Source organism: Bubalus kerabau, chromosome 12, assembly GCF_029407905.1.
Source record: "Bubalus kerabau isolate K-KA32 ecotype Philippines breed swamp buffalo chromosome 12, PCC_UOA_SB_1v2, whole genome shotgun sequence".
Classification (NCBI taxonomy): Eukaryota; Metazoa; Chordata; class Mammalia; order Artiodactyla; family Bovidae; genus Bubalus; species Bubalus kerabau.
In genome coordinates, this window is record NC_073635.1 from 6,399,607 (window position 1) to 6,426,089 (window position 26,483).

Consider the following 26,483-nt stretch of genomic DNA (forward strand, 5'->3'; position numbering starts at 1 on the left):
TAATCTTATATGTATAGTTGTATATTTCAAGCATTTATAATTGAGTCTTACAAATATGACACATTTTTTATTGTATTTATTTTAATTGGAGGGTAATTACTTTACAATATTGTGGTGGCTTTTGCCATACATTGACATGAATCAGCCACGGGTGTACATGTGGCCCCTTCTCCCGAAACCCCCACCCAACTCCCTCCCCATCCCATCCTTCTGGGTTGTCCCAGTGCACTGGTTTTGAGTGCCCTGTTTCATGCATCGAACTTGGACTGGTCATCTATTTCACATATGGTAATATACATGGTAATACATGGTATTATTTCAAATCATCCCACCCTCACCTTCTCCCACAGAGTCCAAAAGACTGTTTTTTTTTGTTTGTTTCTTTTTTTTTTTAATCTGTGTCTCTTTTGCTATCTTGCATATAAGGTCATTGTTACCATCTTTGAAAATCCATATATGTGCTTTATATGCTGTACTGGTGTTTTTCTTTCTGACCTACTTTACTCTGTATAATAGGCTCCAGTTTCATCCACCTTATTAGAACTGATTCAAACGTGTTCTTATTAATAGCTGAGTAATATTCCATTCTGTATATGTACCAAAACTTTTTTTATACATTTGTCTGCCAATGGACATCTAGGTTGCTTCCTTGTTCTAGCTAGCTATTGAAAACCATGCTGCGATGAACATTGGGATACATGTGTCTCTTTCAATTCTGATTTCTTTGGAGTATATGCCCAGCAGTGGGATTGCTGGGTCATATGGCAGTTCTATTTCCAGTTTTGTAAGGAATCTCTATGCTGTTCTCCATAGTGGCTGCACTAATTTGCATTACCACTAACAGGGTAAGAAGATTCACTTTTCTCCACACCCCCTCCAACCTTTTTTTGTTTGTAGACATTTAGATAGCAGCTGTATGGATCTGCATGAGATGGTACCTCATTGTGGTTTTGATTTGCATTTCTCTGATAATGAGTGATGTCGAGCATCTTTTCTTGTATTTGTTAGCCATCTGTGTGTCTTTGAAGAAATGTCTGTTTAGTTCTTTGGCCCATTTTTTGATTGGGTTACTTATTTTTCTGGAATTTAACTGCATGAGCTACTAGTATATTTTTGAGATTAATTATTTGTCAGTTGCTTCGTTTGCTACTATTTTTTCCCATTCTTAAGGCTGTCTTTTCACCTTACTTGTATTTTCCTTCATTGTGCAAGAGCTTTTAAGTTTAATTAGGTACAATTTTTTTTTTTTAATTTTTGCTTTTATTTCCATTACGCTGGGAGGTAGGTGATAGAGGGTCTTGTTATTTATGTTAGAGAGTATTCGGCCTATGCTTTCCTCTAGGAGTTTTATATTTTCTGGTCTTACATTTATGTCTTTAATCTGTTTTGAGTTTATTTTTTGTGTATGGTGTTATAAAGTGTTCTAGTTTCATTCTTTTACAGGTGGTTGACCAGTTTTCCCAGCACCACTTGTTAAGGAGATTGTCTTTTCTTCATTGTATATTATTGCCTATTTTGTCAAAGATAAGGTGTCCGTATGTGTTCAGATTCATCTCTGGCCATTCTATTTTGTTACACTGATCTATGTTTATGTCTTTGTTCCAATACCATACTGTCTTGATGACTGTAGCTTTGTAGTATAGTCTGAAATCAGGAAGGGTGATTCCTCCAGCACCATTCTGCTTCTCAAGATTGCTTTGGCTGTTTGAGGTTTTTGTGTGTCCATACAAATTGTGAAATTATTTGTTCAAGTTGTGTGAAAAATATCATTGGCAGCTTGATATGGATTGCATTGAATCTATAGATTGCTTTGGGTAGTATACTCATTTTCACTATATTGATTCTTCTGATCCATGAACATGCTATATTTCTCCATCTATTTCTGTCATCTTTGATTTCCTTCACCCGTGTTGTATAGTTTTCTATATACAGGTGTTTTGTTCCATTAGGTAAATTTATTCCTATGTAAAATTCCTACGTATAAATGAAAATTCTTTTCATTGTAATGGTGAGTGAGATTGATTCCTTAATTTCTCTTTCTGTTTTCTAATTGTTAGTGTATAGGAATTCAAGGGATTTTGTGTGTGTGTGTGTGTGTGTGTGTGTTAATTTTATATCCTGAAACTTTTACCATATTCATTGATTAGCTATAGTAATTTTCTGGTGGTGTCTTTAGGGTTTCCTACATAGAGGATCATGTCATCTGCAAACAATGAGAGTTTTACTTCTTCTTTTCCAATCTGTTTTGCTTTTAATTCTTTTTCTTCTCTGATTGCTGTGGATAAAATTTCCAAAACTATATTGAAAAGTAGGGGTTAGAGTGGGCACCCTTGTCTTGTTCCTGGCTTTAGGGGAAATGCTTTCAATTTTTTTGCCATTTAGGATAGTGTTTGCTGTGGGTTTATTATATATGGTTTTTATTATGTTGAGGTATGTTCCTTCTCTGCCTACTTTATGGAGAGTTTTTATCATAAATGGGTGTTGTATTTTGTCAAAGGCTTTCTCTGCACCTATTGAGATAATCATATTGTTTTTATCCTTTAATTTGTTAATATGGTGTATCACATTGATTGATTTATGAATATTGAAGAATCCTTGCATCCCTGGGATAAAGCCCACTTGTTCACGATGTATGATCTTTTCAATATGCTGTTGGATTCTGTTTGCTAGAATTTTGTTCAGTATTTTTGCATCATGTTCATCAGTGATATTGGCCTGTAGTTTTCTTTTATGTGGCATCTTTGTCTGGTGTTGGTATTCAGGTGATCTTGGCCTCATAGAAAGAGTTTGGGAGTTTACCTTCCTCTGCAATTTCCTGGAAGACTTTGACTAAGATAAGTGTTAACTCTTCTCTAAAGTTTTGGTAGACTTCACCAGTGAAGCCATGTGGTCTTGGACTTTTGTTTGTTGGAAGATTTTTTATTACAGTTTCAGTTTCTGTGCTTGTGGTGTGTCTGCTAAGGTTTTTTATTTCTTCCTTGTTCAGTTTTGGAAGGTTATACGTTTCTAAGAATTTGTCCATTTCTACCAGGTTGTCCATTTTATTGACATATAGTTGCTTATAGTAGTCTCTTATGATCTTTTGTATATCTATGTTGTCTGTTGTGATTTCTCTATTTTCATTTCTAATTTTGTTGATTTGATTTTTTTCCTTTTTTTTTTTCTTGAGGCGTCTGGCTAATGGTTTGTCTATTTTATTTATCTTCTGAAATAATCAGCTTTTAGTTTTGTTAATTTTTGCTATAGTCTCTTTTGTTTATTTTTCATTTATCTGCTCTAATTTTTATGATTTCTTTCCTTTTACTAACCCTGGAGTTCTTCATTTCTTCTTTTTCTAGTTGCTATAGGCATAAAGTTAGGCTATTTATTTGATGTTTCTCTTGTTTCTTGAGATAAGCTTGTAATGCTCTGAACTTTCTCTTTAGCACTGATTTTACCGAATCACATAGGTTTTGGGTGTTGTGTTTTATTTTCATTTGTCTCTATCCATATTTGGATTTTCTTTTTGATTTCTTCCATGATCTGTTGGTTATTCACAAGTGTGTAGTTTAGCCTCCATGTTTGTATTTTTAATACTTTCTTTCATCCTGTAGTTGACATCTAATCTTACAGCAATTTGATCAGAAAAGATACTTGAAATTTTATCTTTTTTTTTTTTTTTAATTTACCAAGGCCAGATTTGTGACCCAGGATCAGCTCTATCCTAGAGAATGTTCCATGTGCACTTGAAAAAAAGGTGGAAATCCTTGTTTTGGGATGAAATGTCCTATAGATGTCAGTTAGGTCTAAATGGTACATTGTATCACTTAAAATTTGTGTTTCTTTCCTAATTTTCTGTTTGGTTGGTCTATCCATAGGTGTGAGTGAGGTATTAAAGTCTCTACTATTATTGTGTTACTCTTAATTTCCCCTTTCGTACTTGTTAGCATTTGCCTTACATATTGAGCTGATCCTATGTTGGGTGCACATATATTTATAGTTGTTATATCTTCTTCGTGGATTGATCCTTTGATCATTATGTAGCATCCTTCTTTGTCTCTTTTCATGGTCTTTTTTTCAAAGTCTATTTTATCTGTTATGAGTATTGCTACTCCTGCTATCTTTTGGTCTCTATTTGCATAAAGTATCTTTTTTCCTGCCCTGCACTTTCAGTCTGTATGTGTCCCTTGGTTTGAGGTGGATCTCTTGAAGACAGCATGTACTTTTAAGTTGCTTCAATCATGTCCGAATCTTTGTGTCCTTCATGTCCTGCCTCAAAAATGGACGGCTCCTCTGTCCCTGGGATTCTCCAGGCAAGAATACTGGAGTTGGTTGCCATTTCCTTCTCCATGAAGACAACATATACAGGGATCATATTTTTATATCCATTCAGCTAGCATTCAACCCATTTACATTTAAGGCACTTATTGATATGTATGGTCCCGTTTCCATTTACTTTACTATTTTGTGTTTGATTTTGTAAACCTTTTCTGTGTTTCCTGTCTAAAGAAGATCCTTTCACATTTGTTGAAAAGCTGGTTTGGTGGTGCTGAATTCTCTCAGCTTTTGCTTGTCTGTAAAGCTTTTGATTTCTCCGTCATATCTGAATGAGATCCTTGCTGGATAGAGCAATCTGGGTTGTAGGTTTTGCTCTTTCATCATTCTAAGTATGTCCTCCCATTCCTTTCTGGCCTGAAGAGTTTCTATTGAAAGATGAGCTGTTATCCTTATGGGGATCCCCTTGTGTGTTATTTGTTGCTTTTTCCTTGCTGCTTTTAATATTTGCTCTTTGTGTTTGATCTTCATTAGTTTGATTAATATGTTTACCGGGGTGTTTCATCTTGGGTTTATCCTGTTTGGGACTCTCTGAGTTTCTTGGACTTGGGAGGCTATTTCCTTCCCCATTTTAGGAAATTTTTCAACTATTATCTCCTCAAGTGTTTTCTCATGGCCTTTCTTTTTGTCTTCTTCTTCTGAGACTTCTATGATTTGAATGTTGGGGTGTTTAACTTTGTCCCAGAGGTCTCTGAGGTTGCCCTTATTTCTTTTAATTCTTTTTGTTTATCTTTTTCCCCTCTCTGCTTCATTTATTTCCACCAATGTATCTAATACCTCACTTATCCTCTCTTCTGCTTCAGTTATTCTATTTTTGGTTCCCTCCAGCGTGCTTTTGATCTCAGTTATTGCATTATTCATTACTGATTGACTCTCTTTTATTTCTTCTAGGTCCTTGTTTAACATTTCTTATATTTTCTCAATCCTTGCCTATAATCTACTTATCTGTAGCTTTGTTTTGTTTTCAAGATTTTGGATCATCTTCACTATAATTTTTTTGAATTCTTTTTCAGGTGGATTCCCCATCTCCTCCTCTTTTGTTTGGTTTCATGGGTATTTAACATATTCCTTTACCAGCTGAGTATTTCTATGCCTTTCAGATTGTTTAGATTGCTGTGTTTGGGGTGCCCATTCTGTGGACTGGATGTTCATGGTTCTTCTATATTGTGGAGTCTGCTCCCTGTAGGTAGAGTTTGACTAGTGGCTTGTCAAAGTTTCCTGGCTAGAGGAGCGTGTGTCTGTGTTCTGGTGGATGGAGCTGGATCTCTTCTCTCTGGAGTGCAATGAAGTGTCCAGTAGTGAGTTTTGGGGTGTCTATTGGTTTGGCATGGCTTTAGGCAGCCTGTAATTTAATGCTCAATGTTGTGTTCCTGCTTTGTTGGAGAATTAGCACGGTATGTCTTTCACTGGATCCTGTTGGCTCTTGGGTGGAGCTTGGTTTCAGTGTCGGTATGGATATTTTTGGATGAACTCTTGTCTACTAATTGTCTACTCTTGTCTACTAATTCCAGGGAATTAGGAGTTCTCTGATGTTCTCAAGTTTTGGATTTAAGCCTCCTGCCCCTAGCTTTCAGTCCTTCTCTTACAGTAGCCTCAAGACTTCTCCAAACAGCACAGATGCTAAAACATCTAGGTTAATGATGAAACAGTTCTCCACAGCAAGGAACACCCAGAGAGATTCACAAAATTACATAGAGAACAGAAGAGGGAGGGAGGAGATAGAGGTGACCAGGAGGAGAAGAGGGGAAATCAAAAGGGGCGAGAGCATATTAGGCAGTAATCAATTTCCTAAGTCCTCTCCACAGACCAGAACACCCAGAGGGATTCACATAAGGAAGAGAAGAGGGAGGAGATAGAGTTGAGTAGGAGGAGAAGAGGGAGAGTCAAAGAGGGAGAGATCAATCTCACTAGTAATGAATTCCCTAAGTGTTCTCCACAGCCTGGAACACCCAGAGAGATTCACAGAGTTAAGTAGAGAATAGAAGGGGGAGGAAAGAGACAGAGGTGACCTGAAGGAGAAAAGAGAGAGACAAAAATGTAGAGAGCAATCAAACCAGTTTAATCACATCCCTAAGTGAAAATGGATGCTGAAGATTAGATTCTTAAAGGTACAAAATTGATAGCAAATACCAAAAAGCAAAGATTGAACATCTAGAATAGAGGTTAGACTTTCAAAAATACAATATAAAAATACAAAACAATATCACTCAAAAAATTAATATATATATATATATGAAATTTACTTTGAAAATATGATCTTTTTGAAAGTTAATAGTAAGTTATAATAATGAAAATTAAAGGAGTGATAAAAGAAATGTTGATAGTAAAAAACAAATCTAGGAATTTCTCTGGAGCTGTTGTGGGTAGTGTGTGGTCAGTTCAGCTACAGACAGTTCCTTGTTCCAGCGTGTACTTATTCTCAAGGTCTATAGGTCCCCTCTAATGCACAGACAATATTGACTGCAGGGTTTTAATCTGTTGCACCTGTCACTTTCAGAGTGGTTCCTTCTTCTTTGTTTATTTAGGCTTCCTCTGTTTGCAAATATCTTCAGTGTCTAATTTCCACCCTGACATAAGAGGGTGAAGGTGGTCACTTATTTAGGTTCACTTATTCAAGTTGTGTTGTGAGGAAGGAAGAACACTGCAAATAAATATTGCTGGTGTGTGTCAGGGATGCTCGCACTTTGAAGGAAGATGCCGTCTCTGGGGCCGCGACTGCAGCAGCCCCTTAACTTCCCACTCTGGCTGTCACACACCTGCCTCTCTGCCTCCCCTGGGAGAGGGGCCTATATTGCAGCCTGATAGCTCTCCTTTGGTATTTACTCAATCGTTTGTTCTGTGAGTGCTTCAAGCTTCAGCATTAGAGCCTTGTGCGGCAAATTATTGTGTGTGTGTGTGTGTGTGTGTGTGTGTGTGAGACAATCCCTAGGTTTGGGTTGTTATCTCATGTTAGCTCCCTCAGATTGTCTTCAGAGCATTCAGGCCTGGTCCTTACCCTAAGGACTGATGATGCAGCCCACAGCTCCCTGCCCAGCCCCCACTAGCTGGTAGAAGACATGAGCATCTGAGATACTTCTCTGCTGGCAGTTAGGGCATATTCTATGGTTTTTTTTTTGTTTTTTGTTTTTTTTTTTTTTCCTGGTCATGTTGCCCTCTGAGATTCCAAATCTCCCCACAGACATGCCTGTGAGACGGTTTCCTACTGTGTGGAAACTTCTCCTCCTTCACGACTCCTTCCACAGGACAAGTCTCTGTCCCTAATATTTTGTCTCTCTTTGTCTTTTATATTTTGTCCTGCCTCCTTTCGAAGAGAATGGGCTTCCTTTCTGGGTGCCTGGTGTTCTCCACCAGTGTTCAGAAATTGTTCTGTGGAGGTTGCTCAACATTCAAATGCTATTTTGATGAATATGTGGGGGAGAAATTGTTCTCTCCATCCTATTCCTCCACCATCTTGGGACCACCCCCACCTCCCACCCCCAATCTGTATCTTTTCCAAGGACTTGGTTCTTTGCATCAGGAGGCCGAAGTATTGGAGCTTCAGCTTCAGCATCAGCCCTTCCAATAAATATTCAGAGTTGATTTTCTTTAGGAGTGACTGGTTTGGTCTCCCTGCTGTCCAAGGGACTCTCAAGAGTCTTTTCCAACACCACAGTTCAGAAGCATCAATTCTTTGGTGCTCAGCCTTCTATATGGTTCAAGTCTCACAGCTGTATTTGACAACTGGGAATGTCATAGATTTGACTACACAAACCTTTGTTGGCAAAGTGATGTCTTTGCTTTTTAATATACTGTCTAGGTTTGCCATGGCTTTTATTCCAAGGAGCAAGTGTCTTTTAATTCCATGGCTGCAGTCACTGCAATAATTTTGGAGCCCAACTAAAACTTTAATATTGAAAGAATCCGGATCGTTTACTGGAACACATCAATCATTAGTTAAGGGCATCTAGATATGCATGTCCTCAGTTTCTTACAAACTATTTTCCATATAATTAAGTTTCTTTTTTTTTAATGAATATATAATAAACATACAACATTGTGTATGTTTAAAATGTACTATGTCTTGGTATGATACATCTGTAACCCCTTCTTCATGCCACATAATTATCATCTTTTCTTGTGTTGAGGATAACTGACATCTGATCTTTTAGCAACTTGGCAATTTTGAAATATATAATATACTATTGTTGACTATAATAAATATGTTTCATTAGATCTTTAGAAATTTTTTATATACCAGATATAAGTTTATACACTTGAAGAACATCTCTTCATTTCTCCCTCTCCTCCATGTTTAGGTAACCACTTCTCTACACTGTTAACAAGCTCATATTTTTCATATTCACATATAAGTGATATTATGCAGTTTTGGCACTCTCTGCCTGGCTTATCTCACTTAGCATTATGCCCTCAGGTTCAACTTGCATTTTTACAAATGAAAGGATTTCCTTCTTTCTCATGACTAATATTTTATTGTACATATATACCATATCTTTTTTATTTCAGCCATTTCTGGACACTCAGGCTATTTTTATATCTTGGGTTCTGTGAATGATGCTGCAATAAAGAAGGATGTACAATTATCTGTTTGAGATACTGATTTTTATTTCTTTGAATATATACCCAGTAGTAGTATTGCTTGATCATATTGTAGCTCAATTTATAGTTTTTTTTTTTTTTTTTTTTTAGGAACCACCATACATTTTTTCCCCCCTAATTGCAGTACTAATTTGTATATGTACCAACAGTGGGTAAAAGGGTTCTGTTTTCTCCACATCCTTAGCTCTTGTCATTTGGTAAAAGTCATCCTAATAGGTACAAGGTGATATCTCATTGGGTTCTTAATTTGCATTTCCCTAACAAAGGTCCGTCTAGTCAAGGCTATCGTTTTTTCACTGGTCATGTATGGATGTGATAGTTGGACTGTGAAGAAAGCTGAGCATCGAATAATTGATGTTTCTGAACTTTGGTGTTGGAGAAGACTCTTGACAATCCCTTGGACTGCAAGGAGATCCAACCAGTCCATCCTAAAGGAGATCAGTGCTGGGTGTTCATTGGAAGGACTGATGCTGAGGCTGAAACTCCAATACTTTGGCCACCTCATGCAAAGAATTGACTCATTGGAAAAGACTCTGATGCTGGGAGGCATTGGGGGCAGAAAGAGAAAGGGACGACAGAGGATGAGATGGCTGGATGGCATCACCGACTTGATGGACATGAGTTTGGGTGAACTCTGGGAGTTGGTGATGGACAGGGGAGGCCTGGTGTGCTGTGATTCATGGGGTTGCAAAGAGTCGGACACGACTGAGCAACTGAACTGAACTGAATGAATAATGATGTTAAACCTTATATATATATATATATATGTGTGTGTGTGTGTGTGTGTGCATGTGTGTGTTTATAGGCTATTCGTATGTTTTCTTTTGAAAAAAAAAAAATAGATCTGTTCAGATCCTTTGCCTCCTTTTAATTTGGAGTATTTGCTTTTTATTTTGAGTTGTATGTATTCTTTATACCTTTTAGAGTTAATTCCTTAACAGATGTGTGTTTTGTTCATAAGTTTTTCTCATTCTGTAGGTGCCTTTTCAATTTATTGACTACTTCCTTCACTGTGCATAATCTTCTTATGTAAGATAGTCCTATTTGTTTATTTAGTTCTAAGTTGCCTGTGCTTTGGGTAGCTTATTCAAGGAATTATTTAGTTGGACTAGCTTAGTGTTTCTTAAAGGAAAAACTTAAGAAACAAATTCAGATCTTGAGGAGAAATGAAAGCCACCAGAATATAATCATGCTATCACATTCTATTCTTCACCAGTCATAACTCCTTTCTCGCCTCTTAGTCATGTTGTTACTAAACAGAGATATTAATATTGCTTTTTAAAAATTTTTAAGAATGACAGCATGTATAAAGAGTGATGCATATGTATTTAATGAAATATTTCATACCAAGTGGACACATGAATGTCCTTAAAATATATCAGTCAAAAAATTACAAAATATGCTATAGGTTGTATACATTTTGAGTTTGCAGAAAAGCAATAGAATGTAGTAAAATGTATTGACAGGTAGAAAATCATTTAACTCTCTCAGTATTTAATTTAGAAATATCTGCATCATTATGAAACTTGTGAGATTTAAAATAAAATACTACTAGTTTGAATTTCACTTACTCCTTTCTAGCTGTGTATTCCTTTTCCTCTCTTAAAGTAATAACAATAAATCCTACAGTTTATTGCAAGATTTAACTGAGATTAGTTTATAGGACATTGTGATATTTAAATTTATAAACAGCATCTTGCTTTTATTTCCCCCCATTCCTAGTAAATTCTGGAACATGGCAGAAATTTAGTACAAATTTTTGAATCAATGAATGAGGGTATGTTATTATCCTGCTGCTATTGTGTCAGTATGTATTATGAACCTCAAAAGAAAAAAAGAGCGTAAAAGAAGAAAAAGGAAACTGATAGATGACAAAAGTCCTCAGTTTTCATAGAAATATTAAGAAAACTAAATCTCAAGAAATTTAACATTGGGGATGGTCCCAAGATGGTGGAGGAATAGAATGGGGAGCCCAGTTTCACCTCCACAAATTCATCTAAAGGTCATTTGGATACTGAGCAACTTTCACAAAACAACTTCTGAACCCTGGCAGAGGACACCTGGACTACACAAAGGCAGCCCATTCTCTTTGAAAGGAGGTAGGATAGAATATAAAAAACAAAAAGAGAGACAAAAGAGGCAGGGAGGGAGACCCGTCCTGGGGAGGGAGTCGTGAAGGAAGAGAAATTTCCAAACTATAGGAAACCTTCTCACAGGCGTGTCTGTGGGGAGTTTTGGAATCTCAGATAGCAACATAACCCAGAGAAAAACAAACAAACAAAAATCACACAAAATAAGGGCCTAACCACCTCTGCCAGCCAAGAAGTAGCCCAGAAGCTCGCATCTGCCACCAGCAAGTGGGGGATGGGCAGGAAGATGAGGGTGGCATCATCAGTCCTTAAGGTAAGGACCGGGCCTGAATGCCCTGAATGCCCAATCTGAGGGAGCTAACATAAGATAGCAATACAAACTTTGGGATTGCTGAGGAAAAAAAAAAAAAGAGAGAGAGAGAACTTTCCTGCACACGGCTCTAATGCCACAGCCTGGCCCACTCACAGAACAAAGCATTGAGTGACTACCAAAGGAGAGCTAGCCAGATGCATACCGGGCCCTCCCCACCGTTGGAGGCAGAGAGGCAGGCTTGCGACAGCCAGAGCCTGAAGGCAACGTGCTGCTCCAATCTTGGCCTCAGAGACGGCATTTTCCACCAAACTGTGAGCAGGCTCCCAGTTGCTAACCACGCCTTCCTGGGATCCTAGATGGTTGACATCCACCAGGAGGGTTGCAGTCTGAGAACAGCTGCCAGAAGAGACACATGGCACACCTGAGTTGGTGCTCTCGTGGCACACCAGGAAACCGAGCTGCCGATATTGGGGAGGTGATTAAGACGCACAGCCTGCCTGGGACAGTGTGCTCACAAGCACCTGGTCGCCTGACCTGCTTGGACCTGGGAAGGGCACAAAACTCAGGGCCTGCTTTGGACAGTGCCCTGAAGAGAACGCTGGAGCCTGAGCAGTGTAGACCTGGAAAGCACACGCCACTGTGAACTGGGGCAAACCCAGTGTGGTCCATATACTGAAGGCACTCCCCAAACATGCCAGTGGTATTTATTTCCAGTGTTCCTCCCTCCCCACAACACAACTGAACAAGTGAACCTAAATAAGTGACTGCCTTCACCCCCTTGTGTCAGGGTGGAAGTTAGACACCAAAGAGACTTGCAAACAGAGGAAGCAAAAATAAACAAAGAAGAGAGAACTGCTCTGGAAGTGACAGATGGAGCAATCTTGAGGCTACTGTAAGAATAAGACTGAAAGCCAGATGCAGGAGGTTTAACTCCAAAACTTGAGAACATCAGAGAACTCCTGACTATAGGGAACATTAGTAGACAAGAACTCATCCAAAAGCCTCCATGCCTACAATGAAACCAAGCTCCACCCAAGAGCCAAAAACTTCCAGAGCAAGACATACCACACTAATTCTCAAGCAAAGCAAGAACACAGCTCTGAGCATTAAAAGACAGGCTGCTTAAAGCCATGCCAAACCCATAGACATCCCAAAACTCCCTACTGAAGTCTTATTTACACTCCAGAGAGAAAAGATCCAGCTCCACCTACCAGAACACCTATGCAAGCTCCCCTAACCAGGAAACCTTGACAAGCGGCTAGTCAAACCCCACCTACAGGGAGCAGACTCCACAATAAAGAACCATGAACATGCAGCCTACAGAATGGGCACACCAAACACAGCAATCTGAACAATATGAAAGGCAGAGAAATATTCAGCTGGTAAAGGAATATGGTAAATACCCATGAAACCAAACAAAAGAGGAGGAGATAGGGAATCCACCTGAAAAAGAATTCAAAAAAAAAAAATGATAGTGAAGATGACCCAAAATCTTGAGAACAAAACAGAGTTACAGATAAGCAGATTAGAGGCAAGGATTGAGAAGATATAAGAAATATTTAACCAGGACCTAGAAGAAATAAAGGAGAGTCAATCAATAATGAATAATGCAATAACTGAGATTAAAAGCACTCTGGAGGGAACCAGCTATAGAATAACTGAAGCAGAAGAGAGGATAAGTGAGGTGGAAGTTAGAGTGGTGGAAAGAAATGAAGCAGAGAGGAAAAAAGACAAAAAGAATTTAAAGAAATGATAACTTCTTAAAAGAAGTCTTTCTTAAAAGAAGGTCTTAAAAGTCACTTCTTAAAAGAAATGAGAGACTTCTGGAACAATGTTAAACGCCCCAACATTCAAATCATAGGAGTCTCAGAAGAAGACAAAAAGAAAGGCCATGAGAAAGTACTTGGGAAGAAAATAGCCTCCCAAGTCCAAGAAACTCAGAGTCCCAAACAGGATAAACCCAAGATGAAATACCCTAATAAACATATTAAACTAACAAAGATCAAACGCAAAGAGCAAGTATTAAAACCAGCAACAATAACACAAATAACACACAAAGGGATCCCCAAAAGGATAACAGCTGATCTTTCAATAGAAACTCTTCAGGCCAGAAGGGAATGGCAGAACATACTTAGAGTGATGAAAGAGCAAAAGCTACAACCCAGATTACTCTATCCAGCAAGGATCTCATTCAGATATGAAGGAGAAATCAAAAGCTTTACAGACAAGCAAAAGCTGAGAGAATTCAGCACCACCAAACCAACTCTTCAACAAATGTGAAAGAATCTTCTCTAGACAGGAAACACAGAAAAGGTTTATAAAACCAAACCAAAAAATAGTAAAGTAAATGGTAACAGGATCAAAGATATCAATAATTACCTTAAATGTAAATGGGTTGATTGCCCCAACCAAAAGACAAAAACTGGCTAAATGGATACTGGCAGGGAACATTTAACAAGAGGGTTCCTGCATGCTGTTTTCTATTTCTCAAGGATTCTCTGTTCCTTATCAGTTCCTATTCTGAGAACAAGTAGAGCTGCATGCAGTTCTCAGGACTGAGGTCATAGGATGAAACATGCAGTGACTCTTTTCAGCGTCAGCGACTTTGTATGTATTAGCCTATCCATATTGTGGCTATTGATAAAATTTCATCCTGTGTAATAGCTGAGTAATTATCTTACTAAAGATATATAAACCTGCATTTCTGCTAATTAAGCACCCTTGCTCCATCAGAGCTTGGGTCCCCATGTCTTTCTTTCTTTCTCTCTCTCTCTCTTTCACTTTCTTATCATCGACTCCAGACTGCCAGGTTCTGGTCCATTAAAGGACCACAACAGGATACAAAAACAGGACCCCTATATACTTACATATGTTGTCTACAAGAAATACACCTGAAACCAAGGGACACGTACAGACTGAAAATGAAGGGCTGGAAAAGATATTTCATGTAAATGGAGACCAAAAGATAGCAGGAGTAGCAATAGTCATATCAGATAAAATAGTCTTTGAATTAAAGAGATAAAGAAGGACACTGCATAATGATCAAAGGAGCAATCCAAGAAGAAGATATAACAATTATAAATATATATGCACCCAACATAGAGTCAGCTCAATATGAAAGGCAAATCCTAACAAGTATGAAAAGGGAAATTAAGAGTGACGCAATAATAGTGGGAGAATTTAATACCCCACTCACACCTATGGATAGATTGACCAAACAGAAAATTAGGAAGGAAACACAAACTTTAAATGGTACAATGTACCAGTTAGACCTAACTGACATCTATAAGACATTTCACCCCAAAACAATGAATTTCACCTTTTTCTCAAGTGCACACAACATTCTCCGGGATAGAGCTGATCCTGGGTCATAAATTTAGCTTTGGTAAATTAAAAAAAAAAAAAGAAGAAGAAGTTATTTCAAGCATTTTTTCTGATCATAATGCAATAAAATTAGATGTCAACTACAGGAAAAACAAATATTAAAAATACAAATGTATAGAGGCTATATAACATGCTTCTGATTAACCAACAAATCATGGAAGAAATCATAAAGGAAATAAAAATATGCACAGAGACCTTTGAAAATAACACAACGACCCTAAATCCATGGGATTCAGTAAAAGCAGTGCTAAGGTAAAGTTCATAGCATTACAAGCTTACCTCAAGAAACAAGAGAAACATCAAATAAATAGCCTAAGTTTATGCCTATAGCAACTAAAAAAAGAAGAAATGAAGAACTCTAGGGTTAGTAAAAGGAGAGAAATCATAAAAATTAGAGCAGATAAATAAATAAAAGGTGGCTATAGCAAAAATTAACAATACTAAAAGCTGATTATTTCAGAAGATAAATAAAATAGACAAACTATTAGCCAGATGCCTCAAGAAAAAAAGGGAGAAGAATCAAATCGACAAAATTAGAAACGAAAATAGAGAAATCATGACAACACAGAAATAGAAAGGATCATAAGACTACTATAAGCAACTGTATGCCAATAAAATAGAAAACCTGGTAGAAATGGACAAATTCCTAGTAAAGTATAACCCTCAAAAACTGAATCAGGAAGAAATAGAAAATCTTAGCAGACACACCACAAGCACAGAAACTAAAACTGTAATCAAAAATCTTCCAACAAGCAAAATATGTTTTCACAGGTGAATTCTACCAAAAAATTTAGAGAAGAGCAAACACTTATCTTAGTCAAAGTCTTCCAGAAAATTGCAGAGGAAGGTAAACTCCCAAACTCTTTCTATGAGGCCAACATCACCCTAATATAAAAACCAGATGAAGATTCCACATAAAAGAAAACTACAGGCCAATATCACTGATGAGCATAGATGCAAACATCCTGAACAAAATTCTAGCAAACAGAATCCAACAGCATATTGAAAAGATCATACATCATGAACAAGTGGGCTTTATCCCAGGGATTCAAGGATTCTTCAATATTCACAAATCAATTAATGTGATACACCATATTAACAGATTGAAGGATAAAAACTATATGATTATCTCAATAGGTGCAGAGAAAGCTTTTGATAAAATACAACACCCATTTATGATAAAAACTATCCATAAAGCAGGCAGAGAAGGAACATACCTCAACATAATAAAAAACCATATATGATGACCCACAGCAAACACTATCCTAAATGACAAAAAAATTGAAAGAATTTCCCCTAAAGTCAGGAACAAACAAGGGTGGCCACTCTCAACACTACTATTCAACATAGTTTTGGAAGTTTTATCCACAGCAATCAGAGAAGAAAAAGAATTAAAAGAAATCCAGGTTGGATAAGAAGAAGTAAAACTCTCACTGTTTGCAGATGACAGGATACTCTTCATAGAAAACCCTAAAGACACCACCAGAAAATTATTATAGCTAATCAATGAATATAGTAAAGTTTAAGGATATAAAATTAATACACAGAAATCCCTTGAATTTCTATACACTAACAATGAGAAAATGGAAAGAGAAATTAAGGAAACAATTCCATTCACCACTGTGAAAAAAAAGAATAAAATACTTAGGTATATATCTACCTAAAGAAACAAAAGATCTATATAAAAAAAAATTTTAAAAAAAACTGATGAAAGAAATCAAAGATGACACAATTAGATGGAGAAGTATACCATGTTCATGGATGGGAAAAATCAATATAGTGAAAATGAGTTTACTACCCAAAGCACTCTGTAGATTCATGCAATACTTATCAAGCTACCAACAGTAGTTTTCAGAGATCTTAAACAAATACTTTCACAATTTGTGTGAATATACAAAATACCTCTAATAACCAAAGCAATCTTCAGAAAAAATGGGACTGGAAGAATTAAACTGCCTGACCTTAGACTATACTACAAAGCTCCAGTCACCAAGAGAGTATAATACTGACACAAAGACAAAAGTATAAATCAGTGGAATAAAGTAGAAAGGCCAGAGATAAATTTACATATGTATGGCCACCGAATCTTTGACAAAGGAGGAAAAATATACAGTGGATAAAAGACAAACTCTTTAAGAAGTGGTGCTGGGAAAACTGGTCAAGCACCTGCAAAAGAAAGAAACTAGAACACTTTCTAACACCATACACAAAAATAAACTCAAAATGGATTAAAGATCTTAATGTAAGACCAGAAACATTCAAATTCCTAGAGGAAAACATAGGCAAAACACTCTCTGACATAAATCACAGCAAAATCCTCTATCACTCACCTTCCAGAGTAATGGAAATAAACGTAAAAATAAACAGGTGGGACCTAATTAAACTTAAAAGCTTTTGAGCAATGAAGGAAACTATAAGCAAGCTGAAAAGACAGCCTTCAGAGTGAGAAAACAATAGCAAATGAAGAAACTGACAAATAATTAATCTCAAAAATATACAAACAGCTCATGCAGCTCAATGCTAGAAAAATAAATGACCCAATCAAAAAATGGGCCAAAGTACTAAACAGACATTTCTCCAAAGAAGGCATACAAATGGCTAACAAACACATGAAGAAATGCTCAACATCACTCATTATCAGAGAAATGCAAATCAAAACCACAATGAGGCACCATCTCATGGAAGTCTAAATGGCTGCCATCAAAATGTCTACAAACAATAAATTGCTGGAGAGGGTGTGGAGAAAAGGGAGCTCTCCTCTTACACTGTTGGTTGGAATGCAAACAGTACAGGCATCCTAGAGAACAATGAGGAGATTCCTTTAAAAACTTGGAAATAGAACTGCCATATGACCCAGCAATCCTACTGCTGGGCATACACACTGAGAAAACCAGAATTGAAAGAGACATGTGCACCCCGATGTTCATTGCAGCATTGTTTACAATAGCTAGGACATGGTCCATCATCAGATAAATGGATGAGAAACTGTGGTATATATACACAATGGAATATTACTCATTTATTAAAATGAACACATTTGAATCAGTTCTAATGAGGTGTATGAAACTGGGGCCTATTATACAGAGTGAATTGTCAGAAAGAAAACCACCAATATAGTATAATAATGCATATATATGGAATTTAGAAAGATGGATGATGACCATGACCCTATATGCAAGCTAGCAAGAGACAAAGATATACCTGTGGCGGATTCATTTTGATATTTGGCAAAACTAATATAATTATGTAAAGTTTAAAAAATAAAATTAAATTAAAAAAATAAAACAAAAAAAAAAACATACACACAAAAAAATAAATAAATAAAAAGAAAAAACAAACAAACAAACAGACTTTTGGACTCTGTGGGAGAAGTTGAGGGTGGGATAATTTGAGAGAATAGCAGTGAAACATGTAAATTATCATATGTGAAATAGATGACCAGTCCAAGTTTGATGCATGGAATAGGGCACTCGAAGCCATTGCACTGGGACAACCCAGGGGGATGTGATGAGGAGGGTTGTGGGAGGGGTTCGTGATGGAGGACATATGTACACCCATGGCTGATTCATGTCAATGTATGGCAAAAGCCACCACAATATTGTAAAGTAATTAGCCTTCAATTAATATGAAAAGTGAAAGTGAAGTCGCTCAGTCATGTCCGACTCTTTGTGACTACATGGACTGTAGCCTACCAGTATTGATGCATTAACTAAAGTCAATACTTTACATTAGAGCTTATGCTTTATATTGTACCTTCTATAGGTTCACAAATGTAAAACACACATCCATAATTTCTGTATCATATAATTTCACTATGCTAAAAATCTCCTTTGTTCCACTTATTCATCCCTCTTCCCCTTAAATCCCCGGCAACCACTGATCTTTTCACATTCTCCATATGTTGCCTTTTCCAAATTGTTGCATAAGTGAATTCCTACAGTATGTAGCCTCTTCAGATGGGCTTCTTTCACTTAAAGTGATTTTAAATCTTATATTTTTATTTTTCTATTTCTATAGACTTTTTCTTTTTTTATTGATGAAAAATACTCCAATATATGAATACCCATCCGCCTATTAAAAGACATATTGACTACCTTTTAGTTTTAAAAATTATGAATGGAAGTGCTATAAAAATTTGTGTGAGGGTTCTTCTACAGATATAAGTTTTTAACTTAGTTGTGCAAATATAAGTGGAATTTCTGTGTATTATAGTCTAGTTTTGTAAGAAGCTCACAAACTGTTTCCTTTTTTATGGAATGCTTTTCCCTCAACTATATTCCCTCAATTATATTTCCCTTATAAATACATATGTTCTCCAAATATTCTTCTATACTTCTCATACACTGTTCCTGGGAAATGATACATACATAACTGAGTTCATCTAATGCTAAGAGACTCATAAACTTCTCCTGAGTAGCCTTGTTTGTGTGTGTTAGTTGCTCAGTCGTGTCCTACTCTTTTTGGCTCCATGGACTGTATCCCACGAGCCCCCTCTGTCCATGGAATTCTCCAGGCAAGAATACTAGAGTGGGTTGCCATTTCCTTCCCAGGGATCTTCCTGACCCAGGGATCGAACCCATGTCTCCTGCATTGTAGGTGGTCTCCTGAATTACAGGCGGATTCTTTACTGACTGAGCCACCTGCTCAGAAGCACACTTGCTACTTGGCAATAGTTTTTATTCCTCCCCTGCCTCATGTCCTTATCTAATCACTAAATAAGATGTGTAGATATAAGTTCTTAATTATCTGTCTTATGTGTATGTTTGTCTTTATCATTACTTATATTACCCTAATACTATATTTAAATGTTTATATTTTGCTCAAAATTACTTTATGGCTCCTCATTGTCTTCAAAGTAAAATCACATTTTGGCATGTTTTATGCAGTCATACTTGATATATTTTCATTGTCCTCATTTTCTAGCACTGTATTATTCCAAAAACACAAATGAATATTTAACTCTTTAAATGGAATCTGTAAATAAAGTTTTCCACATGCTCTTCTCACAGCCAGAAATGACTATTCCTCCCCTATACTTATATTTATTGAAAAAAGTATTTCTATAACAATTTATGCAAGTGTTTCTTCTTCAGGTCTACTCTGACTCTCATTTGCTATCTTGTATTTACACTACAGTTTTTCTAATCTTGTACTATTGTGCTAGAGTTAACCATGTTTTGTCAGTTTTCCTGACTCTTTGTTATGCTAAAAACATCTTGAAAACAAAGATCTCCTCTTTTCAATCAAGTAGATCACAAACAACATAAACATACCTTGAACAGTGCCTTAGATCAGTTCAGTTCAGTCGCTCAGTTGTGTCTGACTCTTTGCGACCCCATGAATTGCAGCACGCCAGGCCTCCCTGTACATCACCAACTCCCAGAATTCACTCAAACTCATGTCCATCGAGTCGGTGATACCATCCAGCCATCTCATCCTCTGTCATCCCCTTCTCCTCCTGCCCCTAATCCCTTCCAGCATCAGAGTCTTTTCCAATGAGTCAACTCTTCACATGAGGTGGCCAAAGTATCGGAGTTTCAACTTCAACATCAGTCCTTCCAATGAACAACCAGGACTGATCTCCTTTAGGATGGACTTGTTGGATCTCCTTGCAGTCCAAGGAACTCTCAAAAGTCTTCTCCAACACCACAGTTCAAAAGCATCAGTTGTTCAGTGCTCAGCTTTCTCCACAGTCCAACTCTCACACCCATACATGACCACTGGAAAACCATAGCCTTGACTAGACGGACCTTTGTTGGCAAAGTAATGTCTCTGCTTTTCAATATGCTATCTAGGATGGTCATAACTTTCCTTCCAAAGAGTAAGCATCTTTTAATTTCATGGCTGCAGTCACCATCTGCAGTGATTTTGGAGCCCCCCAAAATAAATTCTGACTCTTTTTCCACTGTTTCCCCATCTATTTCCTATGAAATGATGGGACCAGATGCCATGGCAGATAGTAAATGCTCACAAATTATTTGTTGTTTTAGTAACAGTAAATTATACAATGTCTGAGTCATTTGAATGAGTTGATTTTCATCTTTAGGGAAGGTCAGATTATTATAATCTTCTCTTGTAAAAAATAATGAAGAAAGACATATGCAATTAGAAAAGAATACTTTGAAGGATTTTCACATTTGAAAGGGCAAAGATGATATGTGCTTCTACTTCATACAACTTGTGAAAAAGAAAATATTTCTTTTGGACAGAGAAAAATGTGACTGGTTTCTAAAAAAACAAAAGTAAAAGAAATAAATCTATATATATTGTGTTGTGAAATGAGTAAAAAAGAAGTCTGAGACAAAAGTTTAATTCAAATTAATTAAGTATTTAATACAACACCCCAAAACAATTTTATAATTTCAATGATAGTTCAAATGAGAGACTTTTTTCTGTGAGTAATACTTTATCTCTGAACATATGGAAATAATAAACATCAAAAACAACACAGAGTGGGATTTTTTCTGTTGAGTTTGTTTATGTTTTGTACTAAATTTGCAATTGATTTAAACTCTTTTGCATAGGCTAGAAGCATATAAAGTCAAATGAAAACATTTTAAATTAGTAGGCTCACAGAAATTTTGCTCATCCATGGATTGAAATTTCTTTTTTTGGATGTTAGTTTTAAAAGGTCTCATAAGTTTTCATAGAAATGTTCAACTTCAGCTTCTTCAGTGTTACTGGTTGTGGCATAGGCTTGGATTACCGTCATATTGAATGGTTTGCCTTGGAAATGAACAGAGACCATTCTGTCGTTTTGGGGATTGCATCCAAGTACTGCATTTCAGACTCTTTTGTTGACCATGATGGCTACTTCTTCTAAGGGAGTAGTAGATATAATGCCCACAGTAGTAGATATAGTGGTCATCTGAGTTGAATTCACCCATTCCAGTCCGTTTTAGTTCACTGATTCCTAGAATGTTGATGTTCACTCTTGCCATCTCCTATTTGACCACTTCCCATGTGCCTTGATTCGTGGACCTGACATTCCAGGTTCCTATGCAATATTGCTCTTTACATCATCGGGCCTTGCTTCTATCACCCGTCACATCCACAACAGGGTATTGTTTTTTCTTTGACTCCATTCCTTCATTCCTTCTGGAGTTATTTCTCCACTCATCTCCAGTAGCACACTGGGCACCTACCGACCTGGGGAGATCCTCTTTCAGTATCCTATCATTTTGCCTTTTCATGCTGTTCATGGGATTCTCAAGGCAAGAATATTGAAGTGGTTTGCCATTCCCTTCTCCAGTGGACCACATTCTGTCAGACCTCTCCACCATGACCCTCCCTTCTTGGGTGGCCCCACATGGCATGGCTTAGTTTCCTTGAGTTAGACAAGGCTGTGGTCCGTATGATCAGATTGGCTAGTTTTCTGTGATTATGGTTTCAGTGTGTCTGCCCTATGATGCCCTCTTGCAACACCTACTGTCTTATTTGGGTTTCTGTTAACTTGGACGTGGGCTATCTCTTCACGGCTGCTCCAGCAAAGCACAGCTGCTGCTCCTGACCTTGGACGAGGGTTATCTCATCATGGCCGCCCCTGCTGACCTTGGACGTGGAGTAGTTCCTCTCAGCCCTCCTGCACCCACTCAGCTGCCGCTCTCTGGACGTGGGGTTGCTCCTCTCGGCTGTCTCCCCTGACCTCAGGTATGTGGTAGCTCCTCTTGGCTGCCGCCCCTGACCTCAGAAGTGGGGTAGCTCCTCTCAGCCGCTCCTGTGCCAATGGAGCCTGGCACTGTCAGTCACCGTCCCTGACCTTGGGAGAGGAATAGCTCCTCTCGGCCACACTTCTGTGAGGTCCATCGCCCCACCTTTATTACTATGTCCCACCCAAAGTAGACCCATGACAGCTGCCTTTTTGCAGACCTTTTAAGAAGCAGAAGAGTACCATTATTGAAGGAATGCAAAAGAAGGAAGTCAAGAAACACCTGGATTAACAGGTAAATTTGGCCTTGGAGTACGGAATGAAACAGGGCAAAGGTTAATAGAGTTTTGCCAAGAGAATGCACTGGTCATAATATACACTCTCTTCCAACAACACAAAATAAGACTCTATACATGGATATCACCAGATGGTCAACACCAAAATCAGATTGATTATATTCTTTGCAGCCAAAGATGGAGAAGCTCTATACAGTCAGTAAAAACAAGACCAGTAACTGACTGTGGCTCAGATCATGAACTCCTTATTGCCAAATTCAGACTGAAATTGAAGAAAGTGGAGAAAACCACTAGACCATTCAAATATGACCTAAATCAAATCCCTCATGACTATACAGTGGAGGTAAGAAATAGATTTAAGGGACAAGATCTGATAGAGTGCCTGATGAACTATGACGGAGGTTTGTGACATTGTACAGGAGACAGGGATCAAGACCATTCCCATAGAAAAGAAATGCAAAAAAGCAAAATGGCTGTCTGAGGAGGCCTTACAAATAGCTGTGAAAAGAAGAGAAGGGAAAAGCAAAGGAGAAAAGGAAAGATATAAGCATCTGAATGCAGATTTCCAAACAATAGCAAGGAAAGATAAGAAAGCCTTCCTCAGCAATCAATGCAAAGAAATAGAGGAAAACAACAGAATGGGAAAGACTAGAGATCTCTTCAATAAAATTAGAGATACCAAGGGAACATTTCATGCAAAGATTGGCTCAATAAAGGACAGAAATTGTACGGACCTAACAAAAGCAGCAGATATTAAGAAAAGGTGGCAAGAATACACAGAAGAACTGTACAAAAAAGAGTATCATGACCCAGATAATCACGATGGTGTGATCACTCACTTAGAGCCAGACATCCTGGAATGTGAGGTCAAGTGGGCCTTAAAGCATCACTATGAACAAAGCTAGTGGAGGTGATGGAATTCCAGTTGAGCTATTTCAAATCTTTAAAGATGATACTGTGAAAGTGCTGAATTCAGTATGCCAGCAAATTTGGAAAACTCAGCAGGGGCCACGGGGCTGGAAAAAGTCAGTTTTCATTCCAATCCCAAAGAAAGGCAATGCCAAAGAATGTTCAAACTACCACACAATTGCACTCATCTCACACGCTAGTAAAGAAATGCTCAAAATTCTCCAAGCCAGGCTTCAGCAATACGGGAATGATGAACTTCCAGATGTTCAAGGTGGTTTTAGAAAAGGCAGAGGAAGCAGACATCAAATTGCCAACATCCGCTGGATCATCAAGAAAGCAAGAGAGTTCCAGAAAAACATCTATTTCTGCTTTATTTTTTTTAATATCTTTTCTTTTCTTTTTTTAAATTTTATTTTATTTTTAAACTTTACAAAATTGTATTAGTTTTGCCAAATATCAAAATGAAATCTGCCACAGACATGTGCTTTATTGACTATGCCAAAGCCTTTGACTGTGTGGATCACAATAAACTGTGGAAAATTCTGAAAGAAATGGGAAATACCAGACGACCTGACCTGCCTCTTGAAAAATCTATATGGAGGTCAGGAAGCAACAGTTAGAGCTAGACATGGGACAACAGACTGGTTCCAAATAGGAAAAGGAGTACGTCAAGTCTGTATATTGTCACCCTGCTTATTTAACTTATATACAGAGTACATCATGAGAAATGATGGGCTGGAAGAAACACAAGCTGGAATCAAGATTGCCGGGAGAAATATCAATAACCTCAGATATGCAGATGACACCACCCTTAAGGCAGAAAGTGAAGAAGAACTAAAAAGCCTCTTGGTGAAAGTAAAAGAGTAGAGTGAAAAAGTTGGCTTAAAGCTCAACATTCAGAAAATGAAGATCATGGCATCGGGTCCCATCACTTCATGGGAAATAGATGGGGAAATAGTGGTAACAGTGTCAGACTTTATTTTTGGGGGGCTCCAAAATCACTGCAGATGGTGACTGCAGCCATGAAATTAAAAGACGCTTACTCCTTGGAAGGAAAGTTATGACCAATCTTGATAGTATATTGAAAAGCAGAGATATTACTTTGCCAACAAAGGTCCGTCTAGTCAAGGCTATGGTTTTTCCAGTGGTTATGTACAGATGTGAGAGTTGGACTGTGAAGAAAGCTGAGCACCGAAGAATTGATGCTTTTGAACTGTAGTGTTGGAGAAGACTCTTGAGAGTCCCTGGGACTACAAGGAGATCCAACAAGTCCATCCTAAAGGAGATCAGTCCTGGTTGTTCATTGGAAGGACTGATGTTGAAGTTGAAACTCCAGTACTTTGGCCACCTCATGAAAAGAGTGGACTCATTGGAAAAGACTCTGATGCTGGGAGGGATTGGGGGCAGGAGGAGAAGGGGATGACAGAGGATGAGATGGCTGGATGGCATCACCAACTCGATGGACATGAGTTTGAATGAACTCTGGGAGTTGGTGATGGACAGGGAGGCCTGGCGTGCTGCGATTCATGGGGTCACAAAGGTTCGGACACAACTGAGTGACTGAACTGAACTGATGGATTGAGACTGTATTTAACGTTTGCTAAATATATATTTTAGCACATATGTTTTAATGAATTATCAATGTGCTAATAAACAAAAAGGATATCGCCCTTGCAGAAATACCAGGCACATATGGGCAACTAAATCTACAATCTTATATATTAAATCTCCAGTGAAAATTGATCTGCCAAATACTACTACGTTCAGCTACCTCTGGGGAAAACATATGTCTCTTATCTAATGAGCTTAAGAAGATACACTCTTTGAGTAGCAGAGGGAATTGAAAAGCAAATGAACAAACAAAACTTGTATCAGTTATTACACCCTTAAATGTTCTTGAAAAAAAAAATGCTTGAAAATGCTTTAAATTAGACCAAAAATTGAAAACTGAATGTTTCAGTGCTCTAAGGAAGTTTGTAATTTACACAAAATTTATTCCATATCAAGAATAAATTAATAAATTCCCTCTAGTTAATTTTGGTGGCATATATTTACCTATATTAAAAAAATCCTCTACATAATAATCTCTAAAGTATTGGTGATGTGCTGTGCAGTACTTAGCTGCTCAGTCATGTCTGACTCTTTGCGATCCCATGGACTGTAGCTTGCCAGTTTCTCTGTTCTTGGGAATCCTCCAGTCAAGAATCCTGGAATGGGTTGCTATGCCCTCCTCCAGGGGTTCTTCATAACCCAGGGATTTAAGCCAGGTCTCCAAAATTGCAGGCATTCTTTACTGTCTGAGCCACCAGGAAAGCCCATGAATCCTGGAGTGGGTAGCCAATCCCTTCTCCAGGGGCTTTTCCTGACCAAGCAATCAAACTGAGGTCTCCTGCAATGCAGGCAGATTCTTTAACAACTGAACTACCAGGGAAGCCCTAAGTGTTGGTTGTTGTTCTTGTTCAGTCTCCCAGTCATGTCGGACTCTTTGCAACTCCATGGACTGCAGCACACCAGACCTCACTGTCCCTCAGCATCTCCTAGAGTTTTCCCAAGTTCATGTTCATTGTGTTGGTGATTCAGTCCAGCCATCTCATCCTCTGATGCTCTCTTCTCCTTCTGCTCTCAATCTTTCCCAGTGTCAGAGACTTTTCCAATGAGTCAGTTCTTCACATCAGGTGGCCAAAGTATTGGAGCTTCAGCTTCAGCATTAGTTCCTCCAGTAAATATTCAGGGTTGATCACCCTTTAGATTGACTGGTTTGATCTCCTTGCTGGCCAAGGGACCGTCAGGAGTCTTCGAAAGCACCACAGTTCAAAGGTATCAGTTCTTTGGCGTTCTGCCTCCTTTATATTCTGCCTCCTCCAGTCCAGCTCTCACAACCATATGTGACCACTGGGAAGACCATAGCCTTGACTATACAGACCTTTGTTGTC